The sequence below is a fragment of the Nyctereutes procyonoides genome, unplaced genomic scaffold, assembly GCF_905146905.1.
Source record: "Nyctereutes procyonoides isolate TBG_1078 unplaced genomic scaffold, NYPRO_anot_genome, whole genome shotgun sequence".
In the NCBI taxonomy this organism is placed as follows: Eukaryota; Metazoa; Chordata; class Mammalia; order Carnivora; family Canidae; genus Nyctereutes; species Nyctereutes procyonoides.
Window position 1 is genome coordinate 6,032,341 of NW_026575041.1, and position 19,748 is coordinate 6,052,088.

The following is a 19,748-nucleotide window of genomic DNA, read 5'->3' on the forward strand; positions in this document are numbered from 1 at the left end:
TTTTATTTTTATTTTAATTTATGATAGTCACAGAGAGAGAGAGAGAGGCAGAGACACAGGCAGAGGGAGAAGCAGGCTCCATGCACCGGGAGCCTGATGTGGGATTCGATCCTAGGTCTCCAGGATCGCGCCCTGGGCCAAAGGCATGCGCCAAACCGCTGCGCCACCCAGGGATCCCGTATATTGATTTTTTTTTTAATTTTTTAAATTTTTATTTATTTATGATAGTCACAGAGAGAGAAAGAGAGAGAGGCAGAGACATAGGCAGAGGGAGAAGCAGGCTCCATGCACCGGGAGCCCGATGTGGGATTTGATCCCGGGTCTCCAGGATCGTGCCCTGGGCCAAAGGCAGGCGCCAAACCGCTGCGCCACCCAGGGATCCCCTGTATATTGATTTTTATAAAATTTTTTAGCACTCTGTTAAGATGATCATATGATTTTTCTCCTTGATGTCATTGGTCAATACATATATATTACATTGATGACATAAATTATGTAAACAGATACTTTTAGCATTGAACTCTTCTTTTACCACTGAACTATCTAAGCCCTTTTTGATCATGGTGAGTTACCCGTTAAAATTATAACTGCAGGTTTAGTTTGGAAAACGGATTGGAAGGAGGCAAGGTCAAAGGCAGAGAGAAGATTTAGGAGGCAATTACAGTTCTGAAATAAAACAATGGCAGTGGAAACAGCGAAGAGGTCTGGACCTGAGAGGATCAATAGGAGCTGGTTGGATATGAAATCTGAAGAAAAGAAAGGAATCTTTCCTTCCAAGAACTCTTAGGTTCTTGGTTTGGTGACATTTATAGGAAGAAAAGCAGGTTTGGTGGGGATTGGAGGAGAGGATAAAGGATAAACTCAATTTTAGGACTCTTAAGTTTGACGTCCTGCGTGGAACACCCAGGTAGAGACAGGTGAGTCATTGTATACATAGATCTGGAGCAGAAAGATCCTGGCTGCAGATATCAATTTGGTGATTATCAGTGCATAGAAGACAGTTAAGTGTAGAGTGTGAGAATACAAGAAGGCTGAAAATGGAACCACAAAGAATGACTCATTTTAAGAGACGGGAGAAGGAAGAAGTGGACAGTGAATGGCACACAACTTTACTCCCCTCCACTACTTCCTTCTTTCCAGAGGCACCATTCCCCTGCTGGACTGTTGCCTCTGCTGAGTTCCCCAGAGTCAGAAAAGAAGCCCCAGATCTGCATGACCTGCACACCCTCCCATCTGCACTGGTTTCTCCCCACTCTCAGATAAGAGGAAACACCATACCACAGGTCATGAAATCTTGCTTCTGCAGCTGATGTCAATAAATCAGGTAATGCACCACAGAAGTTATACAGAAGTGATGCCTGCGTGGCTTAGTTGGTTGAGTGTCTGCTTTTGGCTCAGGTCATGATCTCCAGTTCCTAGGATTGAGCCCTGCATTGGGATCCCTGCTTAGCGGAGTTTCTGCTTCTCCCTCTTCCTCTGTGATCTCTCGAGCTCTCACTCCTTCTGCAGACTATTTCAAGGTTGGGATTCCTCCCTATGGCCATGACAGAGAACCTCTGTGGCTCAAGGAATGAACCTAAGTCACCTGCTACTTCTCATCATGACTTGTTGGGAGTAGTGCCATCATGTTAACACATCATATTGCACTGCTTGGCTTTTTTCATTGTTACCTTCCTGAGCTTATACTTACTCCTCTCTCTCACACACAAAAGAATCAGCGCTTTAATATTGACCCCAGGCTCTATAATCTAGAAAATCTGCGCTAAGACAGAGATGCTAAATTGGGAAATTGAATAGGAGAAAAACTATTTAAATCAACTCTTCATTTGGACCTGGATCTTTAGAGCATGTGTTCTATTTTTCTGAGATTTCAACATGATGTAATGAGAAAGGGAATAAAAAGGAGGTCACTGTAAAGGCATGAATAGTGATTAGATTTGAGAAAGAGCAGGACCAGGTAGAAAACTGTCAAATTAGAAGATGAAAAGGATATTAAACATTAATATTAGAGCAGCTGTTGAGCTCACATATTACCCCAGGTTAGGTTATTGAAAGAACATAGCAATCTGGTTTTATTTATTAGGTCACTATCAAAAGTACTAGCAACATCTAGCAAAAACTATCAGCCAAAAGATGTCTGTTTGCTTTGCTACAATAGAAAGTCTACAACAAACAGCCTTTACCCTAGTTCAACCCAACAAATGTCTACTGGTCTTTGTCATGAGGAGTGCAGTGTCCTAGGCTTTATGGAAGTAGGGCAGTTGCTTAGTCTTCTCAGACTAAGAAGACTTAGATGTATCCTAAAGATGATATAGTCTCAGAGGTATTAATACAATGAAGTACACAGATCATTATATACAAGGTCATAAAACATTTTAAAAATATCTTTGGAGGAAGGATAGGCAGACTATAAGAGAAAAAAACAGACATAGAGGCAGGAAATAACAGTATAATTGTGGAATGATGGACCTTGACAGTTTTCAGGGATATATTCAAAAACTGTAAGAATCCCCAAATAGTCATAAACCACTGTATCATTCATATTCTTCCACAGAATGTATGCATAATACTGAGTAGGTAATTACAAAGCCATCATGTGATGTGAAAGATAGACTATCAGCTAGGTTTGCATACCAACTAAATGATGTGCTTTTTCATGTCCATATCCAAGTGCACAGGATGCAAATTTGGATCTCAGCAAAATGATACACGACTCCCTTTTACCCAGGGACAATAAACCTTGAATGTTAAATCCATAAATATCAACAGCCTACTGAAATTCCATCTGGCTGAAGTGTTCAGCATGAATCAACCAGAAAAGAATTCCACTGGTTTTAAGATAAAAGAAAACATATTATCATTTGCTTGCAATTTCTTAATATTTCTTCTATTTTAATGAACTTGTTTGTATGAACATATCTTGTGTTTTATCTTCTGTCTAAACTCCTACCTAAAATCAAGGGAAAATTCATCTTCAGGTCAAGAACCATAACTAGATGGGTCCAACCCTTCAGCAGGCTTTGTAGACAGCTGGGACTATCAGAAGAGTGGCCCACGATAACTCCTCCATCCATCCTGGGTCTAGGAACACTGCCAAGTTGAAACCTTAGTGGTAATCAGAACCCTGCAGTACAGACTGCAAAAAGACTCTAGTTTTGATCATATCCCAGTGTCACTCTCCTGACAGCTCTGACAACAGATAAGCTGAAGAAGAGGAAAGGGGATTGGAGGAAGACACAATGAAGATTGCTCTCATGTGCATGCATGCACACACACACACACACACACACTCACTCACACACAAATCAAAACCAAATGAACAAACAGTAGTCTCCATTGCTTGGCTTGCTGCCAGAAATAGCAGGCGTTGAAAGAAGAAGCAGCAGTTCCCAAGAATAATCTGTTCCGCAAAGCAAAGCCCTGAAGAGTTAACTGGCTCAAGGAAGCCTAAATAGGTTTTCAGGAGTTTCAAATTAGGGCTTCAGTCAGCAGGGGCATGGCTCAGGACACTAAGGACTTGAGAAGAAACCAATTAAATTTATGGTCACTACCCTATGATACCAATATTGCAAATTTTGACCAAAAACCTCTAAAAGCAAAAAGAAAATGTCCTACTGACTACAAAGATATTTCTGTCCTCTTGAGGTTATAGCACATTGAAAGAATACAACAAAAAAAGGTAAAGCCATGCTTAAGTGGATTGCTTAAATCATGAATTAGAGAGCATTTCTTGCCAGTAATCCCTGAACATCATTTCTAAAGGCCTTAATACATAATGAAATTTTATAGCCTATTTGACAGCTATGAAATGGAACTATTAGGAAAGCTGCATAGAAACACAGGTGAATGATCCTTAAATAAGACTGAATGAAAAAAAAATCAAAATATAAGGCATTTGGAATTACAATAATAGCCTACATTTATTAAGGATTTACAACTGAAATATACATATACACATAGGTATGAATTAGAATGGAAGTAATTGTAATAGGATATGAGATTTGGGATAATCTTTATCCTCTTGAAAATTTTCTTTGATACTATCCTAGCAATTTACCGATTAAAGTAAGTATAACCAAAGAACTAATTGTAGAGGATAAAATTGATGAATATACAAATTAGTGCTATTGATTTTCAAATGCTTTGTCGTGCATCCAAGTTTATAATGGAGAAGTATTGACAGGAATTTGACTTTATTAGAAAACAACAAAGCAGTCACTTTGTAAACTTAAAAAATACAACAGAGAAAATGAGGGGTTTAGGTTTAAAAGCTTAAAAAGAATATCTAATGTAAGAGTGTTCAAAAAATAATGTTAAAAAAATAAAAGTGTTTGGGGAGTGCCTGGTTGGGAAGCCTTTGACTCTTGATTTCAGCTCAGGTCATGATCTCAGGGTCATGAGATCGCGCCCCAGGTCAGGTGCACTCAGTGCAGAGTCTGCTCAAGAATCTCTCTCTGGGAAGCCCAGGTAGCTCAGCGGTTTAGTGCTGTCTTCAGCCCAGGGTGTGACCCTGGAGACCCAGGATCAGTCCCTCATCGGGCTCCCTGTGTGGAGCCTGCTTCTCCCTCTGCCTGTGTCTCTGCCTCTCTCTCTGTCTCTCATGAACAAATAAATAAAATCTTTTTTTTTTTAATTTATTTATTTATGATAGTCACAGAGAGAGAGAGGCAGAGACACAGGCAGAGGGAGAAGCAGGCTCCATGCACCGGGAGCCCGATATGGGATTCGATCCCGGGTCCCCAGGATCGCGCCCTGAGCCAAAGGCAGGCGCCAAACCGCTGCGCCACCCAGGGATCCCCAAATAAATAAAATCTTAAAAAAAAAAAAAAGATTCTCTCTCCGTTTCCCGCTCCTTCTGCTTGTGTATGTGTGCAAGTTCTCTCTCCATAAACAAATAAGAAAATCTTAGAAAAATAAAACAGTGTTCAGGGTCACCTGGCTGGCTCAGTCCCTACAGCATGTGACTCTTGATCTTGGGGTTATGAGTTTGAGCCCCACATTGGGTATAGAGATTACTTTAAAAAAATAAAATAAGATAAAAGTATTAATTTCAGACACATGACATGAAGGGACCATGATGTTGCTTCATCTGTCCTAGGGATTCCCATGTGAGGCCCATTGTGGTGGTTTTGTAGCTGAGGAGCTCTGTATCCACACTCCAGCTCCACCACTTACTAGTTGCAGTTCCTCACTCAGGTTACTTAAACTATCTAAGCCTTAGCTTCCTCATTTTAAAAATGGAAATCTACATTTCCAAAATGTACACTTCAAAAGATAGTGGGAAGTCTACAACAATATAAAACATGTAAAACAAGCACCTAACACCTTGCATGATAGGCAGTTCATATTCAGTAAATGCTAGTTCTCTTATTTCTCCATCCCCATTTCAAAAACCCACCATATAAAAGTGGATTTACTTGTGACTGAGTTATCATCAGGTTATTAATAACACCTTTTGCCACTTATTAATTGCCTACCAGGAGACTCAGTACCTGGCACATAGTAGGCTCCCAGGAAAGATATGCTGGCTGGCTGGCTGGCCTAGTCTCGGTCTTCAGATCTCTAGAGGAAGAGACACTGAGTTTGTTCTATATATTTCTAAAGAACACTGGAACCAGAAAGTATGGTGGCAACCTCTATTTTTTGAGGAGAGAGCAGGTTTGACTAAGCAAAGACCAGGCTACTGGAGACCTTGGGACAAACAGAATTAAAAAGGTGCTTTTCTGACTCTCCAGGTCTTTGGACTGTCCTGGATAGAGCCACCCTCTCCATCTTTGGGTCTGAGAGGACAGCACCCTGTCAGAGGTGTGTTGCATACTTGCCTCCTTCCCTGGTGTTCTGAGGGCGGACAATGCTTAGGCCAGAAGGGAGAGGTTGACAGGCAGTATAGCCCAGAGTAGCAGGGCTTCCACTGGTGCCAGTAACATTTTAGAATAACCAACTTTGTGGAAGACTTGACTTGGCTATAACAAGCCTTCCACATGCCCAGGCCCAGATGCAATGCATGGGCTGTTGCCACTTAATTTCCTTGGACAGTAGGTGGAAGCTACCAGGAGGCAGTTTCACATAAAACCAAGATCAGCCTTAAAAAAAAAAAAGAAAAAAATCAGCCTTCCAGTAAAGCTGTCCAAACATGGAAGAGGCTGCCTCTTTACCAACTCCTAGGCTGGGAGGAATTGCTATGGTGTTGTTATGTTGGAGAGGAAATTCTACCTTTAGTTTGATGGTTTTGAGGAAAAAAACTTCTAGCCTGAGATTTTGATTTCATTGGACTCTCACACTCTTAAAACTGGGCTTTCTACTGACACCTAGAGGCTTATCTGTAATTATTACAACAAACCCAAGCCTGAGGAAAGCTCAAGTTTTCAACTCTACATGGGCCTATTCGTGTTCCCCTTCTGCAGATACTCCCAGTGGAGGAGTCCCACAAAAGACCAAATATTATGATCTTGCAATCACTGTATCTTTTAAGAATTTATTTTTAAGTTACCTCTTCACCCAACGTGTGGATCAAACTCACAACCCCAAGATCAAGAGTCACATATTCTACTGACCAAGCCAGCCAGTACTCTGCAATCACTGTATCTTGACACAACTACAGCACCAGGACAGAAACAGTTAGAGGAAGGTCCCTCTCCTTCTCAGTCTCATGGAGAAGGAAATAGGTTATATACATGACACAATAAACTACCATGTGAGGTAGGCCCTGCCAAATAGCTAATGTGGGTGATTACTGTCATGAAAGTTGAATCAATAAAAATATATTTGTTGTCTGGGGTGGAAGGGCTTTTGCAGAGAGAGTGAAACTAAAGCTGGTTCTTGATGGAGAAGTAACCTAGGAAGGCAAGGTGGTGTGGGAACAAGTGGCAGTTGAGTGTAGTGAAAGGGATTTGTTGGAGTCCCGTAGACCTGTATCAAATCCTGGTTTCTCTTTACTAGTCATGACTTCAGCTAGTTTCTTCAAGTCTCTGAACATTAGCCTCCTTCTTTTCCAGTGAGGACACTCATGCCTTCCTTGAAAGCTTGCTGAATGGATTAGAGATAATACATGTGATTTGACTTGCTTGGTGTTTGGCACATAATAAGCACTCCATTTGCACTTTGCATTGCTGTGGATTTGACACAGGGGTGGACCTAGTGTTTTCAGGGAATATGATGTGAGGCAATTTGGGGCGGTGTTTGTGGGGAAGCAAAGAAAGTGAGTCTGAAGCAGTGTTACATGCTAGAGAGAACCCAGGTCGGATTCAGGAGACCTTGGTTTGAGTTCTTCATCTCGTTTCACCAGATAAGTCACCTCCTTTCCCAGGACCCCTCTTTCCCATCTGTACAGTGAGGATGTTGGTCTAGAGAAGTATTTCTTTACCTTGGCTGGATAGGAATCATCTAAAGAGTTTTTTAAAACTTCTAATGACCATGCCTCACTCCAGACTAACTAAATCAGAATTTCTGGGGCTGAAACTCCAGACAGGAGGGAAAAAAATCTTTATTGAGATAGAATTATTTACATATTTAATGCATATAATTTGATGAATTTGGACATATGCATACAACCAAGACATTATTACCACAAAGTAATAAATACATCCATCACCTCCAAAAGTTGGTGTCCCATTTTTGTGTGTGTGGCAAGAATACTTTTTTTTTTTATGATAGTCACATCATACAGAGAGAGAGAGAGAGGCAGAGACACAGGCAGAGGGAGAAGCAGGCTCCATGCACGGGGAGCCTGACATGGGATTCGATCCCAGGTCTCCAGGATCGCGCCCTAGGCCAAAGGCAGGCGCTAAACCACTGTGCCACCCAGGGATCCCCATAATTGAAACTTTAAACCCATTGAACCTATTTCTCTCTGTTCCACCCCTTGGCAACCACCATTCTATTCTCTGCTTCCAATTGTTTGGAATCATACAGTAGTTGTATAAAATAATAAAAGGGGAATAAAGGGGAATCATACAGTATTTGTCCTGCCGAAACTGGCTTATTACACTTATGCCTTCCAAGTTCATCCATATTGTTACAAATAGTAAGAGTTCCTTTTTTTTAAGGCTGAATAATATTCCATTGTGTGTATATGCCACATTTTATTTATCCACTCATCTGCTGATGGACATTTGGTTATTGTGAATAATGCTGCAATGAACATGGTAGTGCAAATATCTTTCTGAGATCTTGATTTCCATTCTTTTGAATATATACCAACGGTGGAATTGCTGGATATGATAGTTCTATTTTTAACTTTTTGAGGAACCTTCATACAGTTTTCCATAGCAGCTGAATAATTTTACATTCCGGGGATCCCTGGGTGGCTCAGCGGTTTAGCGCCTGCCTTCGGCCCAGGGCGCGATCCTGGAGTCCCGGGATCGAGTCCCACGTCAGGCTCCCGCCTGGAGCCTGCTTCTCCCTCCTCCTGTGTCTCTGCCTCTCTCTCTTTATGTCTATCATAAAATAAATAAATAAAACTTAAAAAAAAAAGACTAATAGTTTTGAAAAAAAAATTTTACATTCCTATCAACAGTGTACAAGGCTTCCAAATTTTCATCATCCTCACCAATACTTACCTTTCATTTGTTTTTGTAATAGCCATCCTAATAGGTGGGAGTGGTATCTCATTTTGGTTTTGATTTGAATTTCCCTGAAATGCAATGATTAGTGATGTTGAGCACTTTTTCATATACCTGGTGGCCGTTTGTATGTCTTTTTTTTTTTTTTAAAGAACTATTTTTTAATTTTTATTTATTTATGATAGTCACAGAGAGAGAGAGAGAGAGAGGCAGAGACACAGGCAGAGGGAGAAGCAGGCTCCATGCACCGGGAGCCCGATGTGGGATTCGATCCCGGGTCTCCGGGATCACGCCCTGGGCCAAAGGCAGGCGCTAAACCGCTGCGCCATCCAGGGATCCCGTTTGTATGTCTTCTTTGAAGAAATGTCTTCTCAAGTCCTTTGCCCACTTTTTAAAAAAAGATTTTATTTATTTATTCAAGAGACACAGAGAGAAAGGCAGAGACAGGGAGAGGGAGAAGCAGGCTCCCTGCAGAACCTGGGATCCTAGAATCCTGGGATCATGACCTGAGCCAAAGGCAGATGCTCAACCACTGAGCCACGCAGCTGTCCCTCTTTGCCCACTTTCTAATTGTGCTATTTGTTTTTCTTGCTATCAAGTTATAGGAATTTCTAATATATTTTGGATATTAACTCTTTATAAAATAAATGGTTTGCAAATATTTTCTGTTCTGTGCCTTTCACTTTTGTTTACTGTGCACAAGCTTTTTAATTTGATGTGATCTCACTTGTCTATGTTTGCTTTTGTTGCCTATGTTTTTGGTGTCATATCCCAGAAATCATGGTCAAGATCCGTGTTGGGCTCAGTTGTTTAAGCCACCCATTTGGGTCATAATCTCAGGGTGATAGGCTCAAGCCCCACGTCCAGCTCCCCTGCTCAGCACAGAGTCTTCTTGAGATTCTCTCTCCCTCTTCTTCCCCTCTGTGCTCCCTCCCCCACTCATGTTCTCTCTCTCTCTCTAAAATAAATAAGATCTTTTAAAAAGAGATTAATGTCAAGACGGTTTTCCCCTATGTTTTCTTTTAGGAGCCTCACAGTTTCAGGTCTTACAGTTTAAGTCTCAAATCCTTTTAGAGTCGATTGTTGTGTATGGTACAAGAATCCAATTTCATTCTTTTCATGTGGGTATCTAGTTTTCCAATAATGTTTGTTGAAGAGACTAGACTGTCCTTTCCACATTGTATATTCACAGCACCCTTGTCAAAGTTCAGTTGACAGTATATCCATGAGTTTGTTTCTGGGTCTTTATTCTGTTCTATTGGTCTATGTCTGTCTTTATGCCAATACCATATTGTTTTAACTACTGTAGCTTTGAAATATATTTTGAAATCAGGAAATGTGATGCCACCAGCTTACACACAGATTTTTTTTTAAGGATTTTATTTATTTATTCATGAGAGATACAGAGAGAGAGGCAGAGACACAGGCAGAGGAAGAAGCAGGCTCCACGTAGAAGCCCGATCCAGGACTCCATCCCGGGACTCTAGAATCACGCCCTGGGCCGAAGGCAGATGCTCAACTGCTGAGCCACCCAGGGATCCCCCACAGATTTTTTAAAGCTCCCCAGGTGATTCCAACATGCATCCAAGGTTGAGAACCATTAGACTGTTGTCAAAGCCAACCCAGGTGCTCTGGAGCCAAAATATGTAATGCAAAGATAGAGTTTGAGAATAAAGAAAGAAGACAGTTTCTTACTTTACCAGGTAAAGGAGGCTGCAGCAGGCTAATGCCTTCAAGACTGCAAGCCCACCCCAGGGTAAAGGCCGGAGGGGTGTAATAGGAAAATACAGGCTCTGGGCAGTTTCAATAGGGATTTAGCATGTGTGCTGCCAACTGTGCTGTCATGTCTTCAAGGTGGTCTCATGACCAGCAATGACACTGGCCATCCCAGTCTTGTTACTAAGTGTACAAGTGTGAGGTCAGTGAGATGTCAATATCAACATCAAGTTCCTGGAACAAAGGATTTTACAGAAAAACAAGGGAAGGTAAGGAGGAGGCTTCAAGAATGAGGAAGAGAAAAATTTGTTCTATTTTAAGTCAAGCCTTGCTAAAGTACTCAAGTTTTCATCTTAATTTCCATCCATCTTGGGATCCCTGGGTGGCGCAGCGGTTTGGCGCCTGCCTTTGGCCCAGGGCACGATCCTGGAGACCCTGGATCGAATCCCATGTCGGGCTCCCAGTGCATGGAGCCTGCCTATGTCTCTGCCTCTCTCTCTCTCTCTCTCTCTCTCTCTCTCTCTCTGTGACTATCATAAATAAATAAAAATTAAAAAAAAATTTCCATCCATCTTTATGTTTCTATGGTGGTTTCAAGACTACATAATTTTTTTTTAATTTTTTATTTATTTATGATAGTCACACACACACAGAGAGAGAGAGAGAGAGAGAGGCAGAGACACAGGCAGAGGGAGAAGCAGGCTCCATGCACCGGGAGCCCGACGTGGGATTTGATCCCGGGTCTCCAGGATCATGCCCTGGGCCAAAGGCAGGCGCCAAACCGCTGCGCCACCCAGGGATCCCAAGACTACATAATTTTTAAAGTATCTTGTAGTTCTAACATTAGAAAAACAATAATAAATAATTATTACATAAAATTATTATAAAATTAATATATAATGGCTGATGAGGAGAACAAAGACAAGAAAAATGCAGTTTAAATTAAATCTCCTGACAGCATGCAGTCCACTGACACCTGAGACACGCAGAATGTGATATTCCTCAAGGAGTTCAAGGCTGCCTTAATGCCTTAATCACTATGTTTCATTAAAGACTAATCTTACCTTGACAATAGCTAAATCTTCAAAATCCTGTAAGACCCTGTTTTCAGCATACAAAAATTCCTTAGAAACCTACACCTCTCCCTCCCCACCCTCCACAAAACTTAAAATATATAATCAGTCACCCTTCATACTTTGTAGGTGCAACTCTTTCTGCCCGAGAGTCTCGTCCCCATGCTATAATCAAACCATCTTTTTGCACCAACTGTCTCAAGAATTCTTTCTTAGCCATTTGCTCAAAAACCCAACATCAAATCACATCAATTTTCTCAATGGATAGTACATATTAAGTGCTAAGTGTCAAGCATTCACCAAGAGCTTTTTTGCGTGCTGTTTAATATTCACAATAAACTTAAAGGGGTAGATATTTTAAAGATGAAGAAATAAGTTTAGAAAGATTTTTATTTGCTTAATACCATGTAGTTAAGTATCAAAGCTACAATTTTAACACATCTCTCTCTGATGTCTCAAAAGGAAGCTTGACCACTACATTCCATTTCCCATAACTCCCACACAGATTAGAAATCAGTCATTTCTTACATCCTGCTTACTTGGAGGCAAAGGTCAAGATCCTAATGCTTATGAATGGATGTACTTCTGTGAACTTAGGGGCTTTTACTCTATTTCTCAACAAGTATCTGTGGGCAAGATGGGTCAGTTTCTAAATGTGGACTATAACCATTACTTTTTTTTTAAAAAGATTTTATTTATTTATTCATGAGAGACACAGAGAGAGAGAGAGACAGAGGCAGAGACACAGGCAGAGGGAGCAGCAGGCTCCATGCCGGGAGCCTGACGTGGGACTCGATCCCGGATCTCCAGGATCACACCCTGGGCTGCAGGCGGCGCTAAACCGCTGCACCACCGGGGCTGCCCCCAATACATTACTTTTTATTCAATATTTTTATACTGAACAGTTTTGCATGGAACAGAAGTGGTCCTCAAACCAACAAGTAGGATGCTGCCATCTTGTGGCATTTTTTGTAAAGCCAGATGTGTAATCCAACAGTGAGAGCCCAATAAGCAAAATTCTAACTGTGCCTGCTACTTTTTTTTTTAAGTTGTGCCTGCCACTTTGCACTGTTGTTGTCTTCCTAACAGTAACATCATTTTGTTTCTCTAAATATAACATTAGGAGTGAATCAATACAGCAACATAAGAAAATAGGTAATCACTGAAGACAAAATAATAGTTACCCCTCCTGCTTTTTTACTAGCAATGTATCACCTTGTCAATTTACACTCATCTCACTCTGTTGCTTTAAAACCAAGTTAAGACATATACGTAAGGATCCTGACAAACTGTGGGCATTTGACAAGTATTGGTTCCTACTCCCTTCCTTTCTTTCCTGATCCTTTTCTTTCCTCTATTTCTGAAGATACCCTAGCCTTCTGTTTTCTACCCACTTCCTTAAGTATTTTCCTCATTGTTCTTTCAGTTTCCTGACTCTACTGTATCCGCACTCCCACACACACACACACACACACACACACACACACACACACACAGAGTGGGTGTCCACATTTACATACAAGGACACTTACCTTGATAACACAAGGCTTGGTAAGTCTCTCTACACTACCCAATATGGTTAACCACTTCTCCACTTCAGCATTTGTGCTGTTGTGGGTATGGCAATGCAAAAACACCTGCTGGGTTTCACTGAGCAATTTTTTTTTCTTTATTTTTTTTTTAGATTTTATTTATTCATGAGAGACACAGAGAGAGAGAGAGGCAGAGACACAGGCAGAGGGAGAAGCAGGCTCCATGCAGGGAGCCCGTTTTTAGTATATGTGCTGCCGAAGCAAGCACCATGCAGGGAGCCCGATGTGGGACTTGATCCTGGGATCCCAGGATCACACCCTGAGCCAAAGGCAGACACTCAACCACTAAGCCACCCAGACGTCCCACTGAGCAATTTTTCCATTACTAACAGCATTCATTCTATGACTCTGTCAGAGTCTGGTCCCATCATATTCTCCTTATCCCTTATCCCTGATCCTTTCATCCCTACCCTGGGGACCTGACACACCCACTGGAACTCCCTCTCTCACCCCATTTCCTACTTTTCCACATTCATCATTCTGCTCTGCCCTCTGGTCTCCCCCCTTTTGCTGCTCCCTTTGTCTGAAAGGTTCCCCCAGAAAACCACATGATTTGCTCTTACTTCTATAATTTTTTCTAATATCACCTTATCAGACAAAGCTTCCTTAACATTCTGTAGAACTATGTGAAGTACCACAAACACACAAAACCCTAGTATTTGTTCATCCCCTTTAACCTGCTTAGTTTTAATCTGTAGCACATCTTACCACCCATCATGTTGCACAAGAGCAAAGGTGAAGGAGTTGGTAGCTTCCTAAGGTGTTCTTGTGTGGCAGGGCAATGTTCACTTGGTGAGGCATTGAGTCCTCTGTAGTGGATTGTTCCAGGAAACATTATTTATGTTATCTGCAGATAACACATGTAAGATAAGCTGTGGAAACTTATTTTTCATTCTTGCTGCTCTTACTCCTCAGCATTTAGTCTTATCTTCCCCTTCAAATATCTTAGGATTTCTGCTTCTGGTCTCATCTGATTTTGGTGTTTATCATTTAGGGTAGGAATTCTAAACCCAGAGCTCATGGAAAGGTTTCAAAAGACCCATGAACAACTTGAAATTATTGGCAAGATTTTTGGGGTATGTTTGTTTTCTGGGGCAAAGGTCTAGGACATTGATCAAATTCAAGGAATCTATGACTTCCTCCATCTAAAAGATTTTTTTTCTTTTTTTTTTTTCATCTAAAAGATTAAAAACCATAGTTTTAGGGATAAGAGTTCAATATTCTCCTATCTTAATATGCATAATACTTAAACATTGTTTTATATTATTCTGTCTTTCTTAACAGCTTAAACACCAAGAGTAAAGAGATAGTATTTATTCATTGCTATGTTACAGTGCCTAGCGTACTGTCTGGCACCTAACTAATTCTCAATAAGCATTTGTTGAATGAATGAAGACTCCATGGTAATAAAAGCCTATCAGTTATTCTGTCCATAATCTTCATTGAACAAGTCTTGTTCTGGAGTTAGGGTCTATCTTGATAGGTCCAGCTAGATTTCGTTCACATTTAGAGATGAAGGAGAAATTATCCTACTAAAAAATTCAAATCTCATTTTTAACATGTGAGAGCTAGTCATAATACACACTATAAGAAAAATTGAGTAAATATTAAATAGGCAGTTGAGGACCAAAAAGGGTTTAGTAAGAAAGGTAGGTGTAGTGAAATTCAGAAAGAGGTAGCTACATAACTAGAATTCAAAGAGTTGCTAATCCTGGTAAGAAGCAAGTCTGTCCAGTTAAATTCAACACCGGAAACTTAGACATACATTCAAACCACAGTCTCATCATTAAAGACAAAAGGATGTTGAAAAGCCAGTTGATTGAGGTTTATATTTCTAACAGATTAGTTATAATGAAAGGGACTTCTGGCATCTATGTACTAACTTAATTTTAACCTTTATATTAAAAAATACACTTTTTGACTCAGGTTATTAAATTGTATTTGGAGTATGTGTACATATTTTATATATTTTTATATTTTACATTTTATCTTTAACAGATTTTAAAGAGCTTCAGCGATACCTTAGCAATAAATGCTCTTCTTTTGTAGACCTGTTTGTTAGGCAACATCATCCTTTACAGTAAATAAAGAGCTGCAACAACAGTTGCAAAACAGTAATTCTTTGGCTCTGCATCCATTCATTCTGCAGAAAAGTCAAACTTCTTTATCTCTCCCCAAATGGTTTTGTGAAGCCTCCAAGTGCACCTGCAGAATAGTTGTCTTCACCACCATTTTCTTCCTGCCTGCTCCAGCTCCACCTCTGTGTAGAAGTCCCTCTGTTCTGTTGAGGCTTAAAGGGCAGATGGGCTTCTGATAGCTGCCCAAAGCATTCAGCAGTGGCTGGTGCCCCCAAGTGCCTGCTCCACAGCTATGGAGGTCCAGTGCTAAGACTTTTCTTCCTTAATGGTTTTGATTTTCATAACCAGAATCATCAGTGCCAACTCAGACTCTGCTAAAACCACCTGGTGTTTCAATTCTCCTAAAAAAAAAAAAAAAAAAAGAATTAATACCAACTCCTAGTCTGTGTCTGTGATATTTTATTTTTAGTAATTTTAAAATTTCAGCTAGAGATTAACAAAAAGTTATAGATTTACAGAAAAGTTGCACAGTACAGAGTTCCTACATGCCCCACAGTTTTCTCTATTATTAACATCTTACATTATAATGTAACATGTCATAATTAATGAACCAATATTATTATGCTACTATTTAATTCAGGTTTCCTTAATTTTTACCTAATGTCCTTTGTTATCCAAAGATCCCATCCAAGACACTACATTATATTTATTATTTATTATTTTTATTTATTTATTCTTTTAAAAGATTTTATTTATTTATTCATGAGAGACACAGAGAGAGAGGGAGAGACACAGGCAGAGGGAGAAGCAGGCTCCATGCAGGGAGCCCGACGCGGGACTCGATCCCAGGTCTCCAGGATCAGGCAGACCCTGGGCTGAAGGCAGCCCTAAACTGCTGAGCCACCCAGGCTGCCCACATTTATTATTTTTTAAATTTAAGTTATCTCTTAACTCACAACCTTGAGATCAAGTCACATGCTTCTCCAACTGAGCCAGCCAGGTACTCCAAGACACTATATTACATTTAGTCATCCAATCTCCTTGGGCTCTTCTAGGCTATGAGGTTCTCACACTTCTCTTATGACTTTAGCAATTTTGAGTATTAGTAGGGACATTTGTAGAGTGTCCCTCAGTTAGGATTTCTCTGATGTTTTTCTCATGATTGTATTGGGGTTATGCATTTTGGAAAGGAAAAACCACAGAAGTGTCATTCTCACTACACCCTATCAAAGTACAACTGTCAACATGACATCACTGTTGATACTTTGTCTAGCTAAGGTAGTGTTTGTCACGTTTTTCCACTGCAAAACTTCTTTTTCATCTCCCCCCCACACGTCTCTATACTATTCTCTTTGAAAGGAAGTCAATATGCATTGTCTACACTTAACAAAGAACTGTGCTCAACATCCTTATTCAATTATTTATGTATAAAAGTACAGCTTCACGGATGTTTACCTTAGAATTTGAATTATAATTCAAAACTACTTTATCTTGTTCAAATTGTCTAATTTTGGCCAGCTTTCCATTGTCTCTTATGTCCCTCCTGACATACCTCCATCTTTTAATTTTTATTATTTTTTTTAGTTTTAGGACTTTTGCTTTCTGGCATAGTAAGATGCTCCAGGCTTATCCTCGATGTTTCCTGCCCCAGTCCTTGAATCAGCCATTTCTCTAAGGAACCCTGGTTCCTTTTATTAGATAATGTAATTAGTAACCAAGATCTGGACACTTGGAGTGCTCATTGTTACTGGGGTGTACTACCTTCTAGGCCCTACTAGCTGACAGTTATTAATTACTTGGAAAGTCAAATCATTTGTTCTGTGGAATGTCCCACGATGTGAATTTGACTGATAGTTTCTACATGGTGTCATTTAACTTGTTCCTCTATTTCCTGCATTTCCTGTAAACTGATAGTTATATTTAAATGTTTGATTAGAGGGGCACCTGAGTGGCTCAGTAGGTTTAAGCATCTGCTTTGGCTCAGGTCAGGATCCCAGGGCCCTGGGACCAAGCTCTGTATCAGGCTCCCTGTTCAGTGGGGAATCTGCTTTTCCCTCTGCCCCTCCCCCTATTCATGGGCAGGCTCTCTCTCTGTCTCAAGTAAATCTTAAAAAAAAAAAAAAAGTTCAATTAGACTTAGCTTCTTTTATTTTTTTTTCCTTAGGCAAAATTTGCCTAAATGTTGCTCTGTACTTGAGGCATATAATGTATAATTGTTCCACTTTGAATCATGTTAAGATTGGTTAGTGACCAATCTTAAATTTACCAATAGTCTTCAACTTTTTTATATCCATGAATTGTGTAGTTCTATTTAAATTCATTAGGGGTTGCAAATTGGTGATTTTCTAAATCCAACATTCTTCTGGGACACCCAGGTGGCTCAGCAGTTGAGCATCTGCCTTTGGATCAGGGCATGATCCCAGAGTTCCAGGATCGAGTGCCACATCAGGCTCCCTGCCAGGAGCCTGCTTCTCCCTCTGCCTATGTCTCTGCCTTCTGTCTCTCATGAATAAATAAATAAAATCTTTAAAAAAAAATCCATCATTCTTCTGTCCTTATCAACTGAATTTCCTCTGTAAAGAAGAATTTTCCTTTAGTAACTACTTGGTCACTTTAAAGTAAGTTTGTATTTTTTCTTGGCCAGAATTGTATAATGCCTAGAAGAAAAGTGGTTAAATTTGGGCCAAAATAGCAGGGGAAGCCATACTCTTCTCAACCTGTGTAAGAGTCATTCTTTCTCATGAAGATACTGGTCTTGGGAATTAGCATTTTGATATATGGGTTTGCAAGATGCAGGCAGCACTGTCAACTATATCAACAATCATTTTTGCTGAAGGAATTAGGAGATTAATGATTTCTTGTTTCTGAAAATAGAGACTGATTTATGTGATGTGAAATACTCCAAGTAATTAATTGAGTTTACTCTGCTCTTGTTCTCTAATTGAAACAATGTCTAAAGTCTTTTTAATAACATATAATATTAAAATCTTTAATCATACTGTAAAAAAAAATTTTTTTTTAAGATTTTATTTATTCGGGATCCCTGGGTGGCGCAGCGGTTTAGCGCCTGCCTTTGGCTCAGGGCGGGATCCTGGAGACCCGGGATGGAATCCCACATCGGGCTCCTGGTGCATGGAGCCTGCTTCTCCCTCTACCTGTGTCTCTGCCTCTCTCTCTCTCTCTCTCTCTCTGTGTGACTATCGTAAATAAATAAAAATTAAAAAAAAAAAAGGATTTTATTTATTCATGAGAGGCACAGAGAGAGAGGCAGAGACACAGGCAGAGGGAGAAGCAGGCTCCCTGCAGGGATCCCGAGGTGGAACTCAATCCGAGACCCTCTGATCACGCCCTGAGCCAAATGCAGACGCTCAACCACTGAGCCATCCAGGCGTCCCAATAAAATAAAATTTCTAATTAAAGTCCAAAAGACTAAGTTTTCTACATGGCTCTTGCTAGTGAAAGTGAATTATCAGCAGAGCAGTAAATTAAATATATTCACATTAATCTTCAAGCGACTTTTAGTAAAGGGGAGCAATGAAAGGGTTATTTATACTCACAGGATTAATTTAGAAGCAACTTCTTTCGACAACAGTCACTAAAAAATAGCCTTAATATACACTAAATTTCTGGCCAGGCACCAATACTGGAAAGAGGAAAGGTCTTCTTCATTTCTCTACGTAGTCTGTGAGCTTAGTGCAAGTGTTTATTTTTTTAATTCAGAAGATGTCTACTGGCACTACAAAAACTGGAGTCATAAAGAGAACTTTCATTAGTTAACAAAAGGACAATTGAGACTGGGGAGGGAAGCTGAAGAGAATCAACAAGAACGCCTGCCCAAAGCTCCCTATCACTTGAAGCTCGGCCTAATTATTCCTCTCATTCTTGTTCTCTCTCCCTTCTCTCCAGCCCTAGGAAAGGTGAACGCTTGGTCCACACAAGCCGGTGGAGGCAAAACCGAGGAGGGAGAGGGCGGAGGCATCTGACACCCCCCCCCCCGCCCCCTCAACCTTGGTGTCTACGGCCTTAGCCCCAAACCAGGCAGCGTCGGAGGAATCCCTGACGCTCCCTCCCAGCTCGCCCACAGGGGGCGCCGCAGCCTGCCGGGGAGTGGGCGGCGGGGGCAAGAGCCGCGGGCCCCGGCACCGTCAGACACAGTCGTACTCACCGAACGCTTTCTCCGTGCTCGCCTCCCGGCGCTAGTGTCCTCATGCCTTTTATTATTTATTTATTTATTTATTTATTTATTTATTTATTTATTTATTTATTTATTTATTTATTTATTCATTATTTATTATTTATCCCTCATGCCTTTTGAAACAGATCGGTGAGGGGGGGCGTACGACCAACTCTAGGAGGCAGACGAAGAAAACAAAGGCTCGAGGACACCCGGTCGCGCGCCCTTGCTCGCACGGGTCAAACCCCGGCTCGTTCGACTCCGGAGTCCTACCTCCGTCGCCTCCCGTCTTCTCAATCGTCCCGTTAATAAAAACGTGGTGGTCGGCGAGATCATCTCTAGGAATGTTTCCAGCCGGACGGTTTTACCGTTTCATTAGGAGCCGGGGAGAAGAAACCTTCAAGGTGTCCCCCTCAGAGCAGCGGTCCCAGAGCAGCGGACGCGAGCCCCGCCGTCAGGCGCAGGGGCCGGCGTCCTGGGAGCCCCGGTCGAGCCGCTCGCAAGGGCTCACGGGTCCTCGTGCGCAGGCGCAGTGGCCCGGGCGCGCGGCCCCC

General features: G+C 41.1%; 1 long non-coding RNA gene across 1 annotated transcript; it reads right to left on the reverse strand.

The window, feature by feature from the left end:
- Window positions 1-14,788: 14,788 nt before the first annotated feature.
- Window positions 14,789-19,699, reverse strand: LOC129506653 (uncharacterized). Its single transcript, XR_008663845.1, has 3 exons — window positions 19,186-19,699; window positions 18,578-18,765; window positions 14,789-15,421 (listed from the first exon to the last, which is right to left on the reverse strand). It is a non-coding gene; the product is annotated as an uncharacterized LOC129506653 (long non-coding RNA).
- Between the last annotated feature and the right edge of the window lie 49 nt (window positions 19,700-19,748).